At 33.3% G+C, this 26,313-nt stretch overlaps 1 protein-coding gene and 1 non-coding gene across 3 annotated transcripts in view; one reads left to right on the plus strand and one right to left on the minus strand.

Moving 5' to 3' along the window:
• Positions 1–26,313, minus strand: part of LOC117180305 (protein vestigial) — a 194,851-nt gene that overhangs the window by 96,416 nt on the left and 72,122 nt on the right. The gene's annotated exons all lie outside the window — the stretch shown is intronic.
• Trnas-uga lies at positions 25,092–25,173 on the plus strand. Its single transcript has one exon. It is a non-coding gene; the product is annotated as a tRNA-Ser (tRNA).

Genomic DNA, 26,313 nt, shown 5'->3' on the forward strand with positions numbered 1-26,313 from the left:
CATTAAATTTCTCTCTCTCTCTCTCCCTTCTTTAAGATCTTCCTTTTTTTTACCATCTTTCTTCTTTCAAGATGGTCCAGGTCCTCAGCATCTCGCGGCCAGCAGAGCTCTAGCCAAGAATCGCTCGCGGCCTTTCAAAGCATTCCAAACCACGAGCAACTCTTTACCCCTCTTTTTTCCCTTTACCCTTCACCCCTTTTACCCCTCTCTATTGGGATTTCTCTCGCCATGTTTCTCTCCCAACCCTTTGTCGACTCATTTTATCAAACGCGTATTCATCGCTTCCCTTTTGCACGGATTTCAATATCCTCGTGCCCTTTAATCTTCGATTGGTTCAATTACATAATTAATTACTCGCGGGATAGTTTATCCGCATGTCCTCTTTCTAGTTATGGCGAGGAGAGAATTCCAATAAAAATCATTGAGGGGCTTTAATTATTTTTTGGCTAATACGAATTATGGAATGAAAAACTTTCATCAAATATATAAGGACAAGTCAAATAAAAAAAGGTATAAATAAATTACTGGCTGCTAAAATGATTTTATAGGTGAAAGAAAACAATTGTGCAATTTTGTGTAGAACGTCTTGGTCAAGGGTTGTTAAGCTACCCCTAATCGAAAGAAATCATATTTTTTCTTGCACTAAAATAAATTAATTATAAGTCTACTCATCATTCTTTTGAATTAGAGTTTAACAGCATATAAAAAAAGTCTGCCCGCTGCGCTAACACCTTCTCATTGCTCGTTGAACGCGCGGCTCCCAAGTTTAAGCGCGCCTAGGGCGTCCGACTGCTGGTTATCGCGCTTCGCGCTCGATCATTCATTTACCTCGCGCTAAGCGCTCGCTCTTTGCATTTCCCCCAGATTTGTGCGCAGATCTTTTTAAACAAGAATTAGCTGTAACGTATATGAATATAACACTATATTTTATTTTTACATTACTTAGTCCACATTGACTATACAACTATATAAGTACTAAAAAATCACTGTACTTATATCTTTTTAACCCTACTGGTCAATGTACAACGTTTTTTAAATTTATTTAAAATGTATTTCAGTTGTAGTCATTCGCCCCGAATTCTTTGAATTTAGGTCATTTGTGAAGGACTTAAGAACGAGGTCTTAAAAAACCTGATTAGGAACGATTATTATTATTATTATTGTTATATTATTATTTTCAAACATTTGTAACTTTTTTCCTGGTGCGTGAAATAAAATTTCACTTTATATGTTTTTGATAGTTTCTTACCAATTAATTTCATGCTTTCTTCAAAAATAGATTTCAAAAAATTATATTTTTAACTTTTCCTTTTAATATTATAAAAAATTATATTAAAAAAATTTAACTTAACAAAAATACAAACAAAACAACAAAAATATATTTCTTTACGGGACTGACTAGAATTACGAAATTTTCCATGCAACTAAATGGTCAAGTATATCGCTAGAGCTAGTATTACGGAAAATTCCGTAATGGTAGACAGTTTGTTTCTTTACTTGAAGGAAATGTTTATTGAATATCACTTAATTTTATTTATCAAAAGAAACACATCCTCCTAGTAAATAAATAATTACTAAAGTTAAAAAATTACTTCATTCAAATAATGACATGTTCTATTGGAATAACAATACTAACACCCTTATGTGGAAGATATATCTGTTTCATTCATTTAATATGGTTTTAGTTATCTCAATATTTTTCCAATTCAAAGAAACCAAAATGCTTCATTCACGTATTGATAAATTATAACTTATTTAAAATAGTATAAATTTTTCAATATTTCCTTAGATGCGTAATCGCGATTCTAGAAAACTAGGTTTTTAGTTCCAATATATCGATTCTTTGAGTTAATTATCTGACATTGTCAGGCCAAGAAATATTTATTTGTTTCAAAGTGATGACGCCCAATAAAATTATTTCTTTGAATCAATACCTGAATTTATTGCCTTTAAACAGCATTCAGTACAATTGAATGAACGGTTTTCTTGGCTCAAAGAAATAAAATTAAAGAAATGCATGTCTTTGGATTGAAGTATTTTTTTCAAGTGTAGGTGCTCTTTAGAAATGGAACCTTATATAGTTAATACAAGCTTTCTTTCAGCATCTCATCTAAACCTCACTTCTAAAATAAAAATTCCGGCCCTCTCCGTAAATCCTTAAGGGAGTGCATCAGACCTTTAAGGGCGTTTGCAACTTTTTGATCACATACTTTAGAAAACGGTGATGGTGAATCGAGCCGAGCAGCAATAGATTCCGCAGGTTGCAATAAATTTTCCGATTGAATCGATCTACGACGACCGGATCGGCAATTTCTTTCACGGTCGTGTTGTGTGTACGTACGTGGAAAGGCTTTACTTTAAATTAATAATAAGTCCTTGCTACATTGACGCGTCCTCGATGCACTTGCATCGGGGGCAATGCGATGCCATTGGCTTTGAAAAAAATTCTCCGGCAGTCGCGCGCACCAGTGATCTTTGCAAGAAAATCTCATAACTATGCGGGAAAAGTTAGGTTAACAGTCTTTGTGATAGCCTCGCGCGACCGGTATCGTTCAATATTAATCGATTGCGGCCTCCGAGCAAAACATTGAGATTGAACACGTTATATACTTCGGAAAGAAACGTATTTTTCAAGCTGTAACAGTTTACCGTGCCTGTTTTCGAAATCGCCACGTTTTTTACTCCCTGTACGTTATTCGCATAATGTGTCAACTTTCGAAAATTTTCTTAATTGCAGAAATTGATTTTAATTACTTCATTAAAATTAATATCATTTTTTCCCTTCAGGTCACGCACTTTCAAGTAGTAGTATACAGTTAAATTGCGCACGTGGTTACAAATGATTGCAAACATATAATCATTTGAAGCTATACATTTTTATCTAAATCGCTCAAAGTTGAATAATCTAAAAGCTAAAAGTAAAATGTAAATGTTTTAAACATCGACAATTTTTACATTTATACGTGAAACATTCACAGTTGCGCAATTACATTAATAATGTTGTTACGTTCAAAATTGGAAGCTCGCAAGCATTTGAAAGTCAAAGATTTTAAATTATTTAAGGGTTAAAATTAAAACCAATAGTCGCCAGGGGATTGTATTATTGATCCTCGGTGGTAAATTTCGTTCAAGATGCTAATTAAATTTCTTTAGACGTTTAGGCACACAATTGTGGCCCTGATCAGTAAATCTGATTGAATCTATAAAAATTACATCACCATTAAATCACCATTAAAAGTGCCATTCTTTGATTAATATCGCAATTGTAAAATTCTATGATGTTCTTTATTTTAATTTTGTGTTGCTTATGTAAATGTGAATGTACATTTTAATGAAACTCCCTTTCTTTAGTTTTTCATTTAAGAAAGTTTTAATCTTAAATCTTTTTTAATTTTTGTAGTCAAACTGCATATGCTGAATTTTCTATTCCCATTATAAGTTATTCATGTCAAATTAACATTTTTGCCCAAAATCTAACTCTTGTGAAATACAAAATGATCAAAACATTGTACTTTAGGTATTCTTAAATTGCTCTTCAAACATTTTTCTGTGACATAAATTTAATCAAAGCATCAAGATAAGGGTTAGAAAATTGCTGCTAATTACTTATTCACACTGTATTAAAAATTGAAAAATGTTGAAAAATCATAGTTATTTCGATTTACCTAACCCCAAAGCCAATAATAAACATCAACATTCTCAAAGAAATAGAAACAATCTTGAGTTTGAATACCTGCAACAGAAACGCGTTTAGAATTCAATAATTTTAAATAACAATTCTTCCAGAACGAAGTTAGGAATAAGCGCGTTTTAAAATATCAAAGATTTTTAAAATCAAAATTCGTGTACAACGGAAAAAGCTCAAAGAGAAATTTGATGAAAAATTAACAGTGAAGCAGTTTTGAAAATCCGAAAAATTAAGGCAACTATAAAAAAAATTATTATACAGGGTGTCCTGCGAGAACTGTAGTTAATTTGGGGGGGGGGGGGCATACAAAAAATAAGCAAAAAACTGCCTAAAAGTTTTTTGGTACAATGCTTTTTCTGGGCACAACAGAGGGTACAAGTTTTATGTACGTGTGAGCATGTGTGTGATATTGCACTTGTTAAAATTTAATAATCTTGTATTGTAATTAAAAAATGTTCTATTACAATAAAAAAAATCATTATTACATCCTCTTAAATTAAGGTGTGTTCCTTGGGTGCAATTTTTAGTAGAAAAGTGACGTAAATATAAAGTTTAATTGTTTAAACTAACACATTTTTTGTAGTTGTAATTTTTGTATTTTTTTGCCTTTCTCATTAATGTTTTTATAATTTTCTTTTATATAAATTTTTCTAAACATATTGCATTGTTCTTGTTTGTTGCAGCAATCTCATATTAACAAAAGTTTGTAGCCACACATGCTCACACGTACATATAACTTGTACCCTCTATTGCGCGCATAATAAGCATCTGACAAAAAAATGAGGGGACTTTTTTGCTTATGTTTGTGTGCACGAGCCCCCCCCCCCCCACAAAATTAACTACAGTTCTCGCGGGACACCCTGTATAGGATTATTTGAAATTTAAAGATCCCGCATACTTGAAGTTCTGAATGTTCAAATGAACGAAATATTTACCCCCAATTCTATTTTTTTCTATAAGCGTTGTTCCAAATACAATTTAAAACATGCATTATAATCTTGATTTAATGATATATTATTTCCGAAGTAAAGGTACAAACATTGTAGCACTTTTCTGTCTTACAAAATCATCAGTGAAAATTTTCGTTCATTTGAATGATTAGAACTTAAACATGCGAAATGAAACTTTCCAGATGCGCTTCTAAGTAAAGCATTAGAAAATATAAAAATTTTATTTGAAAAAACTCTCTGATTCCAAGTGCTTCTACTCTAATTCATACCAAAGAATCTACCTATTCGTACAGAAATTTCAGTACTTATAATAGAGTAATTGTATTAATTTTAATAGACTGATAGATTTGCCTTACTTATTGAAATTCTATAATTATCCACTATAGCCTGATAGGGCCACCATGAGTTTTAACTATTCTAGAAATTCTGGTAGGAGCCCCATCAGAACCCCACATCAAATAGGGAAATATGGAGAAGTTTCTGCAGTGATTAATGCACATTCTTTCTCTTGGATGCAAAGTATATTTGAAGAGTGAACTTTCTGATTTAGTTTTAAGGGTGGGAGGATGTAGGATTGTACGGAATCCGAAAAATTAAGCTTTAAATTAAAAAGATTAGGAGAGGTTGACTCGAGGTATTGCACGCGTGCTTCAGCAGGCCGGTCCTGATCGCTCTTCTTGGTTTCTTTGGACTTATATCAATGGACGTTAACTAAAGTGCCTGCTCGCGCACCTGCATCAGTATGCAATTTTATTACCCTCGCAGGTTCCCGATCGTGACTCTCGTTTACCGATCGTTACTATTAAAGCAAATCGCAGATGGTCGAGAATTATGAGACACGCTGATCAGATTTATGGACGTTTTCCAGTTGGAAGTTGGAAAAGTCCGCTGTCGGACAAGCATTTCGCCACATTCCTTCAAGAAATTTGAACGGCGCAGGAGATAACTAATTTAATTGGCTAAACCTGCTACTTTATTTTAAATATCTTAGTATCACATTATTTCAAAACATTCCTCGTAATCAATCATCCAAATATCTCTGCGAAGTAAACAATTTACAATAGCAAATTAATTCTTATATTTCTTCCAAGATTGTCATTTTGAAGATTCATTAACAAATGTATGTCTCTAATCGATCTGTTTTTATATTAAATATGAATTTCGAAATACAGTTTTTTAAGAGAACATGAAAGATGTCACTGATCCGGAGAAAATCGGAAAATTCCATGGCGCCTATTTTGTTACGGGACTATCTCCTGTCTGAATGGAACTTGTATTTTTTCGAGCGTGGAAATTCGGGCTGACCATGAAAATTGAGGTCGAAGGATTTTTATAGCTAAACTACCTCGGGTTTTATTTATGGTTTGAAACATGAAAGCTCTACGAATATATTCTTAAAGATCATATCTATAATTGAAGGATCACTTTTCTTAAGCTCTAATTAGAACCTACTTAAATTTCTCATTCTTTCCTCTGTAATCTTGAAAATATTAAAATTGCTCAAATCAATAAAATTATATTATAATCTCGTTAGCGGCCGTCCATAAACTACGCTCCCAATTTCGGGCTATTTTTATCGCCCCCCCCCCCCACTAAAATTAATGTAGCTCAATTTCTCTCAAACCGTGGAAAGAGGGTGATTTTTAAAAATAAAATTAGGAGAATGAATTTCCAGCCCGAAAATAAAATTCTTTATCAAAAATATCATTTTCTATTAAATAGTTTAATCTTAATTCAAGAAAAGGTTTAATTTGTAACCAAATAGTTGAATTGTAAAGAAAGATGATTTTCAGCCAGATAGTTCAAAACGCCTAAACACTGATGGACAAAGTAAGTAATGCGATAATCCTCAAAGAATGTGTAGTAGAAGAGACACTGGTAGACATATGTGAATGAAATTCTTTGAAATTGTGCATGTTGAGAGAATGAAATAGGAACGAAGATAAAGTAAATGACAGTGTATCCAGAGGTAGACCGCGGTTAGAATAGTTAAAATGTGTAAATGAGACAGTAATTCGAAGAATCATAAGAAGCCATAGAAACACAAGAGCTTGCATCGATAAATGCTCAAACTTAAAGAAAGCTAGAGAGACGATATGACAAAAAAGTGTGGCGACAATTAGTTTATAAAAAGAGTGTCAGTAGAGTGAATAACACCTGAAATTGATATGAACAAAAGAGTTGACCATTCAGCACAAAACATGTTTTTTAAACAAGAAGTCAATTTTTTTTAATACTGCAGTAGTTAAATTTTCAACCAAAGAGATCAATATTCAAGTAAAAAAAGACTTTTTTAATCAAGTATTTCAACTTCCCTCTAAGTAGTTAAATTTGTGACAAAAAAAACTTGTTAACAAAATAGTTGCATTTTCAACAAATTAGTTACAGTTTCAACCAAATGGTCGACTTTTGGACCAAATGATGTAAATTCCGAACCAAAAAGTTGGATTTTCTTATTAGTGACTATTAATTCAGTTTGAAATTGAGCAAAGAACGATAAAAAGGGGGGGAGGAAGTTTCTTAAAAACAGCCGAAAAAAGGAGAATATTCTCAAAAAAAGGGAAAGGAGGGGAATAGGGGAAAAGTGTAAAGTTTAAAATATGCAAGTGATTTGAAACTCATTAAGTTATTATTAAACTATACCGTTGTTACCCTGTTACACAGTTAAAATAAATTTAAAGTTATATTCGACTTAATTTCAGATTTGACTTGAATTAAGGAATTACCTGAATTTAAGTGTGCAAACTATCTTAAATAAAGCGCTAACTTATCTCAAATAAGAAATCAGCATTTTTCTACTGGAACAATGTAAAGTATCCTCCTAAATTTTAATATTCAGTTCTGAAAGTAAGTTGAAGGCAACCTGAAATAACATGAAAGGCTTTCGTCGCCTAAAATAAAGGAATACACCTTTCCTGAATTTCAGGTTCGTACTACTTTGCATGACTTTACAGAACGCTTGCGCTACTATACAGCTCGTGGCCATTTATTTTAGTCGCATCCTACTCCAATACTCCATGTCGAGTTGGTCAGTGTCGGCTATGATACTGTCTCCATAATTCGTGAAGGTTTCGTTTCACGGATTTAAAAAAGTGCTGGAGCAAAATCAGTTCCAGTTGTCAGCCAATAGTTGGATTATTAAACCCATAAAAATAATAACATTATTACAAAACGGATTACTTTGCAACGTGAGCGCCCTTTCAATACATTACGGAACGCAATTGTCTGAAGATTTTGGACCGCACCTGCCCCCAATATACCGTTTTTTCCATTTTTCCTACTTTTCCTGTATTTTCTTACAAGGTTGAACCCAAATTGTATATTTTCTAAAACGAATAACTATTATATAAGAACAGCTGATGAGTACCGGTAGGGCGTGAGAAATTCCTGGTTCTTAGTTGGAATATTACCCTTAATTCCAGTTAGGATAGTGTATTAACTTAAGGTTACACTAGCTTTCAGTATACATATATTCTTAATTGAAGAGCGAGCATACCTGAATTTCAGGTCATGCCTCCCTGAATTTCAAATAGTCCCGACCTGAATTTCAGGAATCTATATTCCCTTAATTTAGTGTTCAGATGTAATTCTTAATTTCAGATGGCGTATGCTTCTTTTTATGGCACCTTAAAATAAGCCGAATTTTCGACTTAAATTAAGTACTTTTTTTGCTGTGTACCAACCGCAGTTTATGACGCGACCTCCTCTCCTCTCAAACTGGCAACGTAGTTTATGGATAATCCTTTAGAGCTTGAGTTATTTTTCTCTTTTAGATCGTTATACATATATGTATAAGAATATTAATAATTTGCTCAAATTAATCATTATTCAGAACATAATTTCGTTGTGAAACCTGTTTATACATAGTAGATTGCGAATTACGTGATGCTTTAGATTTTCAATCACCAAGAAAGTATGACAAATATCATTAATGACGGCCATCATCTCTCATTATCTCGTTGTCGATGTCTCATCAGACCCCGTATGCGGCGACTTCATAAGTCCTCATTAGCATACGTCCTTGTTACCTACAGTCTGGCCGTTTGCTCACTCAGGATGAGTATACAAACTATTTTCCATAAAAGACCAGATGCATAATACGAATGTCCACACCTTGATCGAGACTCGACGCGTGTCATTTCGTCGTTTCTTTCATTTTTGTCATTCTTTCGGTAGGTCGACATTTTCTATAAAAAGAAGCAATTAAATTTAGAATTTATTTATATTTTTTAATATATTCTTTCATTTCTTGCGAATAAAAAAAAAACTGTTGACCAAATTCATCTCAAGTCATGCAGATCTCTCAATATGCTGTGTTTCAAAGTAAATATGACGATACGTATTTCGCCGTTTTATGAAAAAAATAATTGTGTAAAGTTATGATTATCAGACATTTTAGGGTAAATTCCCAAAACGTATAAATCTTTTCTCTACACATTTATAACTTTTGATTTCGCTAAGATTTTTGAGGTTTTTGATAATAATCAAAGAAGATTTTGTAAAAATTCTCACCTTTGTTTTGCTCAAAATTTGTCATATGAATTGATACTTAATTTTCAAGAGAATTTTTTTCTCAGAAAATGAAATTTTTTAATTTTTCTTAGAAACAATGATAGATGTGACCAAAATTATAACAAAAAACTTTAATCGTTTTAACAGTTCCTTAACAGACACTGTTTACTCTTTTATGATGTCTTGCATCGTTCACGAGAAAAATATTTAAAAATACAATTTTTCGAAAAAATATTTCTCGTTGTCAAAAAAATGATTTATATTTGCAATAAAGTTTTTAATATCCATTTCAAAAGTTATTACAAAGTAATATTAATAAGCATGAAAAACGAAGCAAATCCGAATGGACCAGACTGCCAGACCTCAATTAGCACAGTGATATTTTACTTAGTTTAAAAATAAAGAGGCGAAAAAATATATGGAACATTTGTTAAGTCGTGACGTCTTATAATACAATTTGCTGCGTAAACTGTACATTTAAATCCTTTGAAAAATTGTTTATGCCAGGTGATATTTCTGCTTGTAGATTGTACAGGGAACTCCGAATTTATCTTAAATCTCGATATCTATACAATTTAATGGCATTTCGATTCCCGTATGTGTGAACGTCCCATTATAATAATTATAGTAATTAGTTACGCTCTGTTATAGCAAAGATTCAATAAATAAGTAAAACTCTGTAATGGGACCATAATGGTGCATGTGGTAGCACGGGTTGCACTAAGGATACTCTGCGGTAGGTAGCTCGATTTATTGGCCGTCATATCGGATCTGACTTGATAAGAGATACTAAAAGTGGTCGTAGTCGTATCTTCAAAACCCGAGCTCTTATACTTTTAATACAGGACTCGACTTCCAACTCAAATTTTAAGCCAACACGTGATAAAATTAGCATACCAATCTCCTAATTATATACCCATTACCAAAATACCTTATTCTCTACATATAGGGGGACGTTAAAGTATTACGTCATGTATTTTCTGGCAACTTTACCCTCCCCAGTCACAATTTTTCTATAGCAATTGTATGTATCTTTGACATGGGCGTCACAATACATGTGACCTTCCTACCTTCCTCTATTTTCTACGTCTTGAAGACATAAATTTGTCTCTTAAGCCGAATTCTTATGACTCCAACACGAACGGGATATATATATATATTTAATCAACTTATTGACGGATTTTCATTTGTATTATACTTGTTTGACGACGATAGCGAAAATGTTTGTTTTTACATATTTCTAATGGCTTAGGAGATCCTTCTAGATCTAGAAAGTTAGAATTTTTATTTTTTTAAGGCAATTTTTAAGGGTTATAGTCGGTGAAACCCAAAATTTCGGAATTCTTTGATTAAAAATAACTAATTTAATAATTACAAATTTTTCATTCATCAATTTTAATCTCATTTATGAGCCGAAAAAGTTTCGTATTGATGCATATTTACGCGGACCATCTCAGTCAAGATAAGGCTCGCCTTGAGATAAGTAAACCTCGTCTCAGCCAAGACAAGGCTCGACTTGAGACAAGTGAACGCCGTTTTACCTGTCGTGGCTATAAAAGTAAGACGAAGACCTATGTCTCGACTTAGTTTTGAGACGCAGCCAAAGATCGATATCTTGGAGATGAACTCAAGACATAACCAAGTCGAATTCAAGTCGAAGCATTGTTACTTGGGCTACATCACGATTTTATCTACAAACAGGGAAATAAGCAATTATTGCACTTACGCCTTTATTTTATAATACGAAACATACCTTTTGTCGAATGTTCCTCGGTATAACGGATGCGGTCACAGAAAAAACTAAAGTTAAATTTTGTTGCATGTAAAATTTCCCGCTGTTAAAGTTTGCATGCTATTTGACGAAAGTTTATCTTACGGTGGAATAAAAGCTATAGTCTGCTACGTTCTTAGCAGCAATGGGAAAATGTCAAAGTATGAGTACATGCGAGCTATAAATTGGGACATCAAATTTAAAGCAACACAGAAAAAACAAAAGTTAAATTTTGTCGCACGTGAGTCTTACAACGGTTAAAGTTAAACATATTTTGGCGAAAGTTTCACCGAACAATTCTGATATCGTCTACTGCGTCAAGCTGAAATGAAAAAATTTCAGTAAACGTGTAGAATCAGCAACATAAAACACGAACAACACATTGTTGTTACTTAAAAATCTCCTCCGAAATAGATTTGACTATTGTAAACGAATTTGAACATATTTAATACCACTTAGCAAAGAGAAACTGATAGCTGCGAATCATTATAAAAATGGAATAAAATTGGAGCGAATGTAAGGCGAAAGATTATCCAGGCAAGGTTAAAAATCAGAATTATCTTCTTCAGATCTTCGCTTTCCCTAATGCAGACAAATTATACTCCAACGAAGAGAGCCATGATATGTGACATAAAGATATGACACTATAATTAGATTTAAACTATTTCAAATTGTGATCTATTCTTATATTGATCACGCAGGAAGACCTTTGTAATACAGGATTAAAGAACATCAATGTCATAATTCGAAATTAGATAATATTGAATATAATATGGCATACTACGGCATTTTTATCAAATGTCGACTTACGTTGTGTGTACAAAAAGAAAAAAAGCGTTCGGTACCTTGGTCGACAAAGCTCTGGTACATACATGCGCCAATCCTTCTTTCAAACTACTGATGGGTTCATGATATTTTTTAATATAACTTACTTTCAATCCACTAAACTTCTTCTGGAAATAATTTGTAATTTTTTTATTACATCCAGTGTTTTAATGACAACTATAATTGTTTGCATTAATACACAAACTGTAATTTACGTCATTATTCAATTGAACGTTTGGATGAATCCCATTTTTTAGATGAAACATCCGATAAAATCCAATTTAATTAATTCCACTATTCTTTCAATTATCTATCGATTTAGATTCAGATCCATTGTTAACGTTTATACTTATGATGAAAAAATTTTTATTTGCATTTCATTGAACTTTGGCGCCAAAGATCTATTCCTGCATCAAAGTAGATACTGAAACTCAATAAAAATGATGTACGTCATTGGAACGTTTAAAAAACTGTCTGTGTCAGGCCAAATAAAGTTCTGAAATCGTCCAAAGTTTTAAAGCCCTTCTATAAATATCTTTGGGACATTGTATCTTTGGGACATTGTATAGAGGGAAGATCCCTCTTAGGATTGTGCGTTTCTCAGACATTATTTAACCGCACAGAGGACGTTTTAATTGCGTTTTTGACCTTTACATATACGCAACATATAGACATTGCTTTTTTGTGCAATTGTCCTCGTTGTGAGTAAAACTAAGAAAACCTTCAATAAGTTTATCCATAAGAAAATATTTCAGAGATATTACGATAAACATGTCCCTTGCTCTCGTTGCAAATAAGGAACGATTACAGCCATTTTTTGGCAGTTTTTCTACCAATTATTAAGTCAAGGACTTTTTTCCATTAGCCCACAGCGGGAAAGAGTGGTGAACATTACATCGGTAGTTGAAGAAGAGTAACACGATACTCTACAATCGTAACGTCGGGCGACACTGTTGGGATGTACGACAATTATCAGCGCGACGTTGCCATATCTTGGGCACGCTCTGCTATGCGGCTATGCACACCGATCTGATCACCAGCGTTCGAGCAAGGTGTTCTGCAACGTTGCATTCCTTGTCGCTGTTTCGTTTTTAGTCTAGGAGAGCCATTCTTTCGCGACACGCGCGTAAGGACTGCATCATATGCCCCTTCCAGTTTCTGTCTTCAGTCCCTTCTTCCATCTCCCGTTTTCTAGGGTTCAACATTCCAATCGAAGTCTTGCCATCGCTCAAACGATTTTGTCGATCGATTGACTCCCGATTCCGAAGAATCGATCGCGCGAAGCGCGTGAGCCGATGTGTACGAGGCGAAACTTTTATGCGCCTCTTTCTTTTGTAGGAAATAAATCATTCCGATGACTTCAAACGGTATATATAGTGATTCTTTGTGTAATTGGTTTGTAGGGTACTTGGTTACTGTAAATAATATATTCATTGCACTCAAATGTAATATGGAGCAGATATGTCTGTATATACCTTAATGGGGAAAAGGTGTTTTATTTTGTGGTGGAGGGAATTCAGACTTGGGGACAATCTTGTGAAACAGAAATATTGAACAATGTGATTTAATTGAAACGCAAATTTTTCTTTGAATTCTGATATTATATTTTTTAAAAAAACTCCTTTTTGCAATGGATGAAGAAAATATTACAAGTTTCAATTTTTACTTTTTTCTCTATGTCAAATCTCCTCTTTCTCATTTATAATAATAAGGAGGAGGAGGAGGGGGAATTACAATTCTTTAATTTAGATTCGAATTGAAACTGTTTTAAGGAGGCCATTCTTCCATTCCCATTCCATTTCATATATGAGCGCAATCCCGAAAACAAATATGTTCAGATTTTTTCGCAAACTAAGTTAAATTTGTGTACTATCAGGTGCAAAACCATAAAACACTATACCGCATGGCAACCGAGATATGGAAGTGGCAGTTGGTACACTCTGGTGTGCAGACTATATTTTTCAATGAAATATTCTCACATCAAAAAGCCAACCGGATATAAATTGTAACTAACGGATTCGAAAGCTTGAATCAACTTCAGATTTCGTTATTTGTTTTTCTGTTTAATTCAAATGAATTATCTGTCGGATTTCTCAAGTTGAAAAATTTAATAATGTTTTTAATTAATATTTTAGAATCCCTTACTCTAACTTGCATATCAAATCAATTTTTTTTCTACTTCATCTGTATCTCAATTCTGATGAATAGCAGCTTGATTTTGCAATTTTTAAATAGTTAAAAAAATGTATGTTAGTCTATTTATATTTCTACAGGATTACTATTTGAAAAGTGCATTTCTACGTAAAAAATGTCAACTATAGAAATGTAAACTTAAACTTTATATTATCAAATTGTAAACCTAACTAGCATCATTAAGAGCTTTAATAACCTCTAGTTAAAAATCGAAAGAATCGCGAGTGAGGAAAAAGAAATAAAATGGAAGAGGCGTGGAAGGAAGAGAAATCGAACTCAAGAGCTCTGGTCGAAGGTGGAAAAAAGAGACAAGAGAAGGTAAAGAGGGGAGAAGATCGGTAACAAGCTACCATGAGTCCGAGTGGTATCTCGCAATTTGTTTGCAGGACACGACCATTCGTCGACACGATTCTCCTATCTTCTTCGAAGATGAGACGAGTCCGACTCTTCGTGGCGAGTCAGGACTCCGATGCTGATCCTGGTTACGACTACCGATAAGGTTCGCGAACGAGTTCCCTTTAGTTAAGTTTGGTTCATTAGCGAAGCCGCCAGGTGGACGATGAAGCGATTTCCCCCGTCCACTCGACAAATTACAACGAGATCCTTTCGACTTGGCGAAACTCACCTTTGCTTTGATATCGCTGAGAGACCACTTGTCGTCGCAACTTTTGACACATAGCGGATGGATGCCTTTCAAGTGAAAAAGTAAAAAAAGACAAAAAGGGAAAGTGTCTTTGGATTTCAAGGTCATAAGATCAGTAACAACCTTCTTAAGCTTTCAACTATGAGTGTCACCAAAAACAGTCTTATTTATCATTCTCAATTTGCAGATTTCATGACGCTCAAATACTACGAAAGATGCCCCGTTCAAAAATTATAGCAAGAATAGTAACAATTAGCAGTCCTAGAGGACTTTACTGTCACACCAATCATTCACGTGGGCCTTGCGGAGTTCTCCTGCTTGACGTCGCTCTCGGGCAGGGAAAACTAACTAAAAAGAAGATCCATGGGACCTGTGATTTGTGTCTGTGCAAATTAATCGCTCGCATCTACTCTTCCGACACCATAAAACCTCCTGCTTCGCGGAATCGCCGCAACTATACTCCATGCTCCCGAGTAAACTGTTATTGTTATTTATACTAATGGCGCGTTCGAGTCGTTAATTGTAAAAACAGATACAGAGTGCTGCGCAAAAGGGACTCCAGTTTAATTTCGTTTGCATTAAGAACAATGGTTGATCGTTATATTACATTACGATCTCGTTGCAACTATACACATCATTCACTTTCTTCGATATAAATATATAATTCTTTATTTGTATGTATGCAAAAAAACTCTACACCCAAAAGAAATTGTGCAATTCTGAACAATAATTCAAAGTATGTCCAGTAGAAAATTGTTTGAATTATTGGTATCACGAACGCAAATCTCGTATCCTTGGATATTTGTGTCAACACAAACATCAAGATGTTTTACAAGGAGAGACAAGTAAATCAGTAAATGTTAAAGAGAACCTCGGCTCACGACACGATTCAATTCAATTCTAATGCGCCTGGGGCCTCTTATCCTTGATGAATGCATTGGAAATACGGAAACCCTTGGGCTCTTCTCTCAACCTATGAGAATCCGGTAATCACAGTTTTCGCAATGGCAATGGCAACTAAATGATGAGAGTGTTCTCACCATCTTCTATATACTTCCATACGGCGCCGACTATTACGGAATCTTCAAAGGGCCGCCTGTCATCCTTAATATAAATTGCCCAGCGCACACGGAACTGCTTTGTCCGTAGTACGGAAGACAACATTGAACCTGCTCATCGCCGACATATTACCAGATTCCGCGGAATGCCTATGATTTTACGAGCCTCTTTAATATGCGTTAGCTTCTGTGGTAGCTCGCTGCGAACTCCGCAGGCAGCTCGTCTCAAGTGTCTTCCCTCCACCTGGAATGTTTAACTCTTTCTCTTCCCTGAACTCTCTCCATTCGATATATTTCACTCTTTCTCGCGCCACTGCGTTCCCTTCTTTAACCTTTGACACAGGCGTTTCGTGCACGCATTCCCTGGCGTAGAGTGATTTCTTTTTACATTCCTGTTCTACGACTCTGATGGTGCAGTGCACTCGGACTGAGTCTCTTCAATCAGACTTAGGAAGTTACATAAAGCAGGTCTTTTGATCAAGTGATCAACATTCACTTTTGAAAACTACGTAGACAGCAGATTCTACGAATGTTATAGATGCATCTTGACAATCAAAGAAGAAAGATGTGCCACTGTTTGAAAGAATATTGATTTGGTGCAATTCTTCAATCTAACCTTTTACAAGAAAAGTTCTTAGCCAGACTAGTGAACCACTTTTACAATATACAGGTTGAACAGAAATGGTAACAAACAACATTCTTGTCTTACTATTGCCCTAATTCGCTTCTTCCTCCTCATAATCAAGTTTGATTGCTACTGTTTCATTTCGATACAGAGACTAGGAATAATTCTTATACCCTGAAGTTTTTATTGCCTAACGTTAAAGTCGAAACTGACAACAAGAATCATTAAAAATTTAATGTATTTTAAGAGACCGGCGCAATATCCGATGATCTATATCGATGCCGAAACATCTTTTTCTGTACTCCATTTCAATTCCTGATACTGTAAACATGTTTTTATGCCATTTATTAGTATTTATTCAATAATTAACTACAGTCTCGAAAGATGTGACATAGTCATTTTACTCCCATGATCGAACTAAAGTTGGAGGTGTCCCGTCTCGTGACAGTAATTAGTTAGTATACAATTTTAAGGGTAAATGATATTTAAATATTGATAAAAAAATAAACAGAACCCTAAAACAGTTATTTCATTTCCTCTTTATCAACTTATTTAATTATTAAATTTTTTCTTCTAAATATATATTTCTTTTTTAATTTCAGAAAATTTCCAGCTTTCCCAGGTTTGACAGCTACCCTAATGTTAAAGGTCGAAAATAACTTAATTATTAATAATTTTAAACAATAAACTATTGTTTCATGACATATATATATATATATATATATATTGAGTTTACCGTTAGTGATAATTTTCACGAGTTGATCCGGCATCCGACGGTAGAGGCTACACATTCTGTAGTCTACACGCTACACGTAGCTACAAGGTACCTTTCTCGTAATCCGTATGGCAGTCGATGACTCAAGGTTTGACTTGAGACTTTCGATTCGTCACTGTCAGCCAACGTGGTGTCACGATCCCCAAGATGAGACAAAAGATTGTCAGAGTGAAAAATGATTTGCGAAAAGCGTGGGCATTCCGACCGGCCCGTTGGGAACGATCGAACGGCGTCAAAATCCCCAAAACATTGTTAGTAGACAAGCTAAACTTCGACGTACGACAACGATATTTGAAGAGGGTTTGCAGAAGAAGAAATTGCCTTTCGAGAAAATGCAAATTAGTGGTTGGACGCTGATTATGCTGAAACAAAAATCTGGGTGGGATCTGAAAATAACTCTTCTCAACGAGACGAGTTTATTTTGAGCCTTTAGCTTCAAAACATCTTATTACATTGAGTCAGAAACATTTCGAAGATCGGATACAATTTCACATGCATCTTAATTCAACGCTTACAGCATCGAATTATAAGCTATTTTATATTTTGATGATGATTTAATGATGATGAATTTGTATAAGTTTAAGGGTCAAGGTAGCTTAAAAGCTCTTTAACTATAACCTATAGCATTTAGTACGATGGCACCCAAACAAAGTTCAACCGAGCGAAGTGCTGCTGAACTTTGGTGATTGAACGAGAAGTCCTATAGAATTCCTAGCGTCCAAGCGGACACATGAAAAGTCACCTTTCAATTTAAAAGGAGGAGGGTCAATTAAAAGGGTCAATTAAAAAGACAGTTTTTTGCAGATTTTGATCGCTCTGAAGCCTAAACGTGTGTGATCTTCGAAATTGTAAAAGCAGCAACATTTTAAATTCACCTAATTTTCGTGTTTCTTCAAACATGGAAAATATAGTGGTGTAAAACAATTTTTTTAAATGCTCAGAAGAATTAAAATTAGTGATTTTATTTTACAAGTGAAGCAACTAAATAGAGACTTCACAGTCTTTCTCCTATTCCCTTATTCTTTCTAGTTTTTTAGCTAACATGCGAACTGAATTAATAGAATCCAGTAAGAAAATTCAAGTATTTTTCGTTAAAAGTTATTTCTTTGTAATTCAAAAGTCTACTATTCTGTATTTTAATCAAAATTCATCTCTTTTGGTTAAAAATTATATTATTGGGTTGATTGGTTAACTATTCTGTTGACAATTCGTGTTTTGTAGTAAAACAGTAATTTTCCTAAATGAGATTTTTTTTTACTAAAAATGTATGATTTTAGTTCAACACAAAACTGTTAAACTTTGCATTGAGAACTAATCGATTTCGGTTGAAAATTCAACTGCTTGGTTCAACTACTTTTTTGAAAATTAATTTTTTCAACTATTAAATTTTTCATTGAGAATTTATTTGTTTGATAAGCCAATGACTTGGTTGAAACTTGCAGTATATTGTTTGACATTCATTGCATTGATTAAAGATTAAAAGATTACGTTAACTATCGTTCTTTTTTTCTTTTAAAAAATTAATATTTTAAAGTGTATTTTGAATCGAAAATTAATCCTTTTGATTAAAAAATGTAACTGCTGGGTAAAAGTTGAACTATTTTATCAAACATCTTTTTTATTAGTTGAAGATACATCTCTTTGATTGAAAGTTTAACTGTTTTGCTAGAAAATTATTTTTCGTACGAAAATTAACTTTAATAACTGTAAATTTAAATACTGCATTATTGTTCATAAATTGATTATTTCAAGTTGAAAATTCAAGATTTTAGTTGGAGATTTATGTACTTTGTTGTAAAGTCGGCTTTTTTTGTTAGAAAATTAATCTTGTTCATTGAAAATTTAACTACTTTGTTGAATTTTGAAATAACTGGTTAAAAAGTCATTTCATTAGTTAAGAATCCATAGCTTTAGTTGAAAATTTAACTATATGATAGAAAATTAATTTTTTCTCGAAAATTAATATTTTCAATTTCAAATTTAATTTTTCCATTTTTTATTGATCGTTTCCTGTTAAAAATTGAACTATTTGCCTTACAAATTAAACCTTATTGTAGAAAAGTCATTTTTTGGGTTGACAATTAAAATTTTTGATAGAGAATTCGGTATTTTAGTTTAAAGTTTAAAAAACGTATTTTATCTTTTTTTCTATTTTGAATGAAGAATCTTTCCGGTTTCAAGATGCAACTCTTTTATCGTGAATTCATATTTTTAGTTGAATTCGACTAGTTTTGATTAAAAATTAAAATCTGTTTTTACTTAAAATATCTACTTATATTTTCCATCGAGTATTAATCTTTTTTCTGAAAAATTCAACTACTTGGTTAAAAGGTGATCTTCCTTGTTAAACATTTTTTTGTGAGTTTTATCATTTTAGTTGAAAATTCATGTATTTTTTTCAAATTTAATTATTTTCTTCAAATTAAACTATTTTGTTTAAAACTTAATTAGCATGTTGAAATTTTGACTGTTTTGTTGAACACTCATCTTTTTAAATAGAAAATTTGTCTATTCAAACTAAAAATTCAACTGTTTTGTTGAAATTGTAAATTTATTTCGTTTTAATTGAATCGAATATGGTGTTCATATTTGTGAAGGCATCCGGAGTGGTTCAAGCTTCGTGTAATGATCTTTAATGAAAAAGGGTGGGAGGAGGGGGGCGATTGTTCCAAACAGCGTTGAAATATAAAAGCAATCATAATTCAATTTTTCCTTTTTTATAATCTGTAGATATGAAGAAAGTACATTTTCTTGACATCCGGAATAGTTACAAAAGTATCTCTATCAGATGTACTTATGACTTATAACTCTTCAAAGTGCCTCATCGTCGTACGACAAGAAGACGTATTATCGTCAATTACGTCGACCCATTTTCCATTTCGGTTCGACTGCGTGTCTTGAAACACTCTTTGTAAAAAGTACTCACAGCTGTATCTGAGGCGGTGAAATTCAGACGATATAGCGTAATTTGAAATGTAACATACCAATGTGTAATCGTTATCCGTATGCAGCAAATTCAGGAGAGTTGTTTCTCTTAACGACATATAATTAAAGTGTAGAGCGATGGCTCAATTATATCGACACGAGACTACATACAAGTGTGCGTGAACTTGTTAAAAAACTATAAGAAGGAGAAGCTTCCCTTCTAATTAATCCGCAGTTCATTCGTTAAAACCCGGAAGTGCGACCCCATTATTCGCGGAGTCTGCAATTGTCTTAGTTCGACCGTTCACCAACTAATTGAAATTCTTCCCTAAGTAGCTACGTAAACGAGGTGAAAGGGGTTCTATCTATTGGTCCCAGAAACCCTTTCTACAAAATCACAACAACTGTCAGCGTTTCTTCCACCAGAAATAATTCAGAAAAAAATTTGCCTAAATTTTATCATTTAAGTATTCAATATTTTACTCCAAATCAAGTACCCCGTGCAGAAATTTCCCCATCTTTCCTTATTTGAAGTTGGGTACCGATGGGGTCCCTATCCTAATATCTAGTCTAGAAAAAACTGGTTGGGGCCCCTATCGAAATATCTAGCACAGAAAAAATTGGTTGGGGCCTCTATCAGAATATCTAGTCTAAAAAAAAACTGATGGGTGCCCTATCAGTCTCTTTTTTTTTTTTAAAGAAAAAAATTCCGTTCTTATGAAAAATTGTAAATGTTTAGAAAAAATTATATTTCCTGTTATTGTAAAAAGTTTTAAAGTAGTCTACAACGGGAAAAAACGAAATATTATAGGAAGAAAAATTTCAATCGATTAAAATTATTTATTTAAAAATTACTTTATTGATATTCCTGTTAACAGTTCGTATATTTTACATGTGCATAATGTCGTATAATAATAAATATTTAATTAGAAAAAGAGAGTTCAACAGTTTTTGATGTGTAGCTTATGAGTATGACTTTTTCATTGACTAACAATTCGAAGATTTAGCGTATTAAGACTCCCGACTGCTAGGCGATAGATTTAAATATAGATGTAGGTGTTCGATACTTCATAGCGTTAGAAATTTTATTTGTAATATAATGCTAAAAATTGAATATATGTATTTACTAAAAATAGGGCCATTATTATTTAAACTCAAAATACTCGCAATTAATTAATATTTATTTTTTAAATACCTTTTTTGTCATATCAATTAAAAATTCATCAATTCACTCATTAGGGCCTGCTCAGAAGTTCTAGGTAGAACCTGGCTAAAACAGCGTTACAGAACAAGTCAGGCCGTCTCCATTTTTCCCGACGAGCGCCTGATTAGAATTTAGGGAAATCTATCCAGGCCCATACTAAACCCCGATTGGAATTTCTATATGGGACGTGTATACTCATTAAATTAAATTAGGTTATAATTTAAGGAATAAAATCAAATATCTAAAAATAATCTATATTTTTGAATATTTTTTGAAGTCCTGCAATATTAATCGAAACTTAAAAGTGTTAAAGTTTGTACGGGGGACTTGGCTTTAAACTTTAGCCCTGGCAATGTTGACGTCCATAGCGATTCTCATTTTACCTTTCTGTTGTGTGATTCCTCTCATAATAAAAGTTAAAATCTCTAAAAAAATTCTGCAAGCTATACTTTCATGTAAGTGAATCGTTAATAACATACGAAAATAAACTTTATATCATTCATTTAATAAAAATTTACATTAGTTTGCGTTATTTTATGATATATTGGTATGAAGTATCCACATGTACACCTGGTCTAAAGGAAATAGCCGCAGTATAATTGACTTTGTTGTTGCGAATGAAAGACTAACTTAGTTAGTCAAAGATACAAGAGTCATGAGGGGTCCTGAATGTAATACTGATCATTACCTTCTGATCTCAAAAATTAACTTAGGTCGGGGATGGAGAAAAAAGAGAACCAAGAAAGCAAAACAATCGCGAATCAAAATTGAGAACCTACAGAAACTGGATGTGCGAATAGATTTCCAAAATAAGATAATCGAAAGCATAGCTAGGGCAACATGGGAGGACCGTATAAAAAACAAAGATATAGAGGGCGCCTGGACAATGTTACGGGATATCCTTGTTAGATGTACGATCGAAGTGTGTGGTACCGCAGTTGTAGGAAGAATTTCTGGTGATGCGTCGTGGAATGATGAAATTCAGGCTGCCCAAAAAGTAAAAAGAGAAGCGTATAAGTTAACTTTGAACATCGCAGGTTTTAGCAATGAGGAAAGAACTAGACGTAGAAATGATTATAGACGCGAAAACAGGATACTCAAACAATTAGTTACGGAACGTAAAGATACAATTAGAGCAGAAGAAGAGATGAAAATACAAAACGACTTTGAAGGCAGCAGGAAACTACTTTATAAAAAAATGAAAGGAAACAAAAGTACAGAATTTGTCTACATGAAAAATAGTAGGCGGGAAATGGTATATGATGCAGACCGAATACTAGAGGCTTTCAGAGACTATTTTAGGAGACATTTGGAGATGAAGCTATAGGACACCACAACTGCGATGTTGAACACGATGCGATGGAAAACTCAATTGAAAAAGTCTGTGTCACTGAGGTTAGGGATATAATTAAGAAATTGAAAAACGGTAAGGCTGCCGGGGTAGATGGTATTAACGCTGAAATGCTTAAACACGGTGGCGCGTGCATACCACATAGACTGTGCGAAGAGGGTGTGCATCTCGAAACAGTAAGGGTACGTGGGTTAGCGTTCGCAGATGATAAGGTTGTTATAGCAGAGTCTATCGAAGACTTACAAAGAATGTTGAATAAACCAGATGCAAGCATGAAGAGCATGGGCCTCACAATTAACGCAAATAAAACAAAAACTATGGTGTTCAAAGGAAAGAGTGAGAAAACACTATGAAATATTTTATTAAATGATGAGAGAATTGAACAAGTTGATAAGTTCGTATACCTTGGTAGCTTATTTACTAGGGACGGGAAGATAGATGAGGAATTAGATAGACGAATAAATGAAGGTAAGAAGGTTATTGGTAGAGTAGGTCCCCTTATCAGAAGTAAAAATATATCAAATAAAGCTAAAATGGCAATACATAATTCTATATTTGTAACGACTGTACTATACGGTAGCGAGACATGGACTTCTCAAGAAAAAGATAAAAGTAAAATTAACGCAATTGACATGAGATTCAAGCGCATAATATGCGGGAAAACCCTGATGGACAAAGTAAGTAACGAGATAATTCTAAAAGAATGTGGTGCAGAAGAGACGCTAGTAGACACATGGGAGAGAAATCGGTTAAGATGGTTCGGCCATGTTGAGAGAATGCCAAATGAACGACTAACAAAACAAGCGTATCAAGGTAAAGTAAATGGCAGCGTGCCCAGAGGTAGACCGCGGAAAGAATGGTTAGAATGTGTGAATGAGACCCTAGTTAGAAGAGACATAAGAAGTCACAGAAACACGAGAGCCTGCATGAAAAAATGCATGGACATAAAAGAAGCTAGAGAAGTATGCCAGGACAGGAAAGTATGGCGGCAAATAGTTAATAAAAAGAGTGTCAGTAGAGTGAATGATGCCTGAAACAAAAGACCTTGGCTACTAATGGGCTTGGGGTGATTGCTAGAGAGATTGATCAGCAACCTGGGTCAAAGTAGTGTTGCGGAACGAACGTGTAATTTACTTAAATAGCACGAGAATTCTGGATCAATCTGAAAAATCTCTATCCCTTCTACACACTACTCCTTTCCCCTGCCGAGTGATTCACGCCTACCCCGAAAGGGAAATGGCTTAATGGTGTAATAATAATAAAAAAAGTACCGAAGTAATTGTGTAAATTTTAATGAACAAACTTTCTCCGTGTAGGTAATACTTACTTCATTAGTAACCCACTTCTCACTGTATGATTACATTCTAAATTTGAACCATTTAAAAATGGAAATATTATTATTCTAAACATTCATTTTAATTAAATGTAAAGAATTACAAGTCCGAATTATTTTATTTTAAAAATTAAACACAGTAACAGTTCTTAAGTGTTTAAAATTAAACAATTAAATACTACTACCTATATTTTAATAAGTAAAATTTTACTGTGAATAAGTGACGTAGGTCTGGCTGCCTTAAGTAGTAAAAATTCACTACGAAATCAATGACTCTGTACATAGGTTTCCCTTAGATTATTACTAATTTTACAGTTGGAACATGCACTACGGTTTGTGTAAGCATTACTGAAATTTCAATAACCGTTTGTACGGGAAACCAGTATAACTCAGTGAAATGCGACAAGAATGTAAATGAAATTTCGCAGATATAAAATTAAAATGTATTCAAAAGCGAAAATTAGTAAGTTAAATTTATAAAATTTTATAATTTCATAATAAACAGTATTCAAGTAAACAATGCTCAAGTGGTAACTCTTTTAAATTGGATAAGAGTATGTACAAAATTACTCATTTTGTAGGAAAAGTAAATAAAAGCTACAAGTTTAAGGAAACTTGATTCATAAACATTGCAAATTATTTTAAAAATTTTAAAGCTGTGGGAATTGAAAATTAGGAAGTGAAAATTGAAAATTGGTAAACAATTGCAAATTTTAAGAATTTATGATTTCACCAATTATAATTTGAAATATTCATAAATGCGGAATTTCCATTCGAAATTTGTGAAAAAAGTTTTATTCGGACGAATTAACATTGCGTCGTATATTTTAATATTAATAAAAAGTTGTAATAGATATATATGTTAAATAAATAAAATAAAAAATATTTCATTTAAAAAAAGAAACTAATTAACATAAAACATGTAATTGTAATTGAATTCTTATATAATATTCAATTATGTTATACAATATCAGATAATTATGAAGCATGGTATTATTTAATACTTCAATACTACTATAATATCAATAATAATTTAAATATTGTTTGAATAATTTTAAATAAAAATTGCCTTCAGTTAAAAATGTTCGTCTTTCATGTTTAAGTGAAGAAAGAGGTTGGAATTACATTCCTCCTACTTTATTTGATTGAAAAGATGCTGACGGGAGTTGCGCAACTCTATTGATTAAAACGAGCACGGCGCGCACTAGAAGTGCAGCTTTAGTGAGACGCTCCACACAGCTGCGGTGTCCGAGCGGTTAAGGAGATGGACTTGAAATCCATTGGGTTTTACCCGCACAGGTTCGAATCCTGTCCGCAGCGAATTTTTTTTTCTTTTGACGCTTTCACTTTCATTAAAGTAATGTTTACTATTAAATTATTCATTTATTACTACATACTTATGATTGTTAGGCAAAATTAAAATAATAATATTTTGAGTCATTTTCAATTTTTATTATCACTTAATATAAAAATTAAAATCAGTTTGTCTAGGTAATTAGTTAAGAACAGCATAATGATATACTCTTATATTTTTTCAATTCGTATATAAAAGCTATTTAGGTACAAATAATATTTCAGAAAATGATATTAGATATTATATAGAATGTTTTAGTGAAAATTACAAAAAATTTGTTTAAAATACACAGAATTTCTGGTAAGTTCGTTTTTAACCCGAAATTTTATTAATTCTAACCACAATTTTTTAAAACTAAAGTGTAAAGATTTTTCAAATGTTTTATTGCTTTATGGGACCTTATTGTCAGTTTAAACATGAATCTCAATTAATAAAAATAATTTATTGCAATGAATATAAATTCAGTAAAATAATGCATACTGGCAAAAAATGACTGGAACCAAGAAACAATGTTTTTTCCTTTTCTAAATATCAAGGATTTATTCAGTTTAATTAAGTTGAAATAATACTGTTTAGAAGTGATATACAATTAGGTAAAAAACCTTTAATGTATGCACCTTTGCGTGGGTGCCTCACACTGAAAACTAATCCGATGTAAGTAATTTCGAAATAAAAAGGTAAATGTGAATTGGAATAAAATGAATTTATTCAGTAAAAAATTGAACAGAGTGACGTGCTCTAATCAAAGGATCGAGCAAGACTATATCCCCTACATTACATGGCGTTCCTCAAGTATCCCGTCGTTGTCCAGGGAGGTCTGTTTTCGACATGATTTTGTAGAACTATAACAGTATGTTAAAATAGCTAATCATCAACTCTTTGAGATACATATGATACTTGAAAGCTCATGCCGGAACAAGTGCGTAGGACTGGCCGATCGCAGATGTATAAAGTCTCTTATCTCGTAGAAAATTCTATTTAGCGGCCGAGGCGACTTGAGAAAAACAGTGTACCAGGTGTATACATATGAAACCGGTATTGCCATTTAGCGGCCAGTAGGCACACTTGTAGGCACTGTCGGAACTTACCATTTGTGCTAATTGGCG

Source organism: Belonocnema kinseyi, chromosome 9 (assembly GCF_010883055.1).
Source record: "Belonocnema kinseyi isolate 2016_QV_RU_SX_M_011 chromosome 9, B_treatae_v1, whole genome shotgun sequence".
Lineage (NCBI taxonomy): Eukaryota > Metazoa > Arthropoda > Insecta > Hymenoptera > Cynipidae > Belonocnema > Belonocnema kinseyi.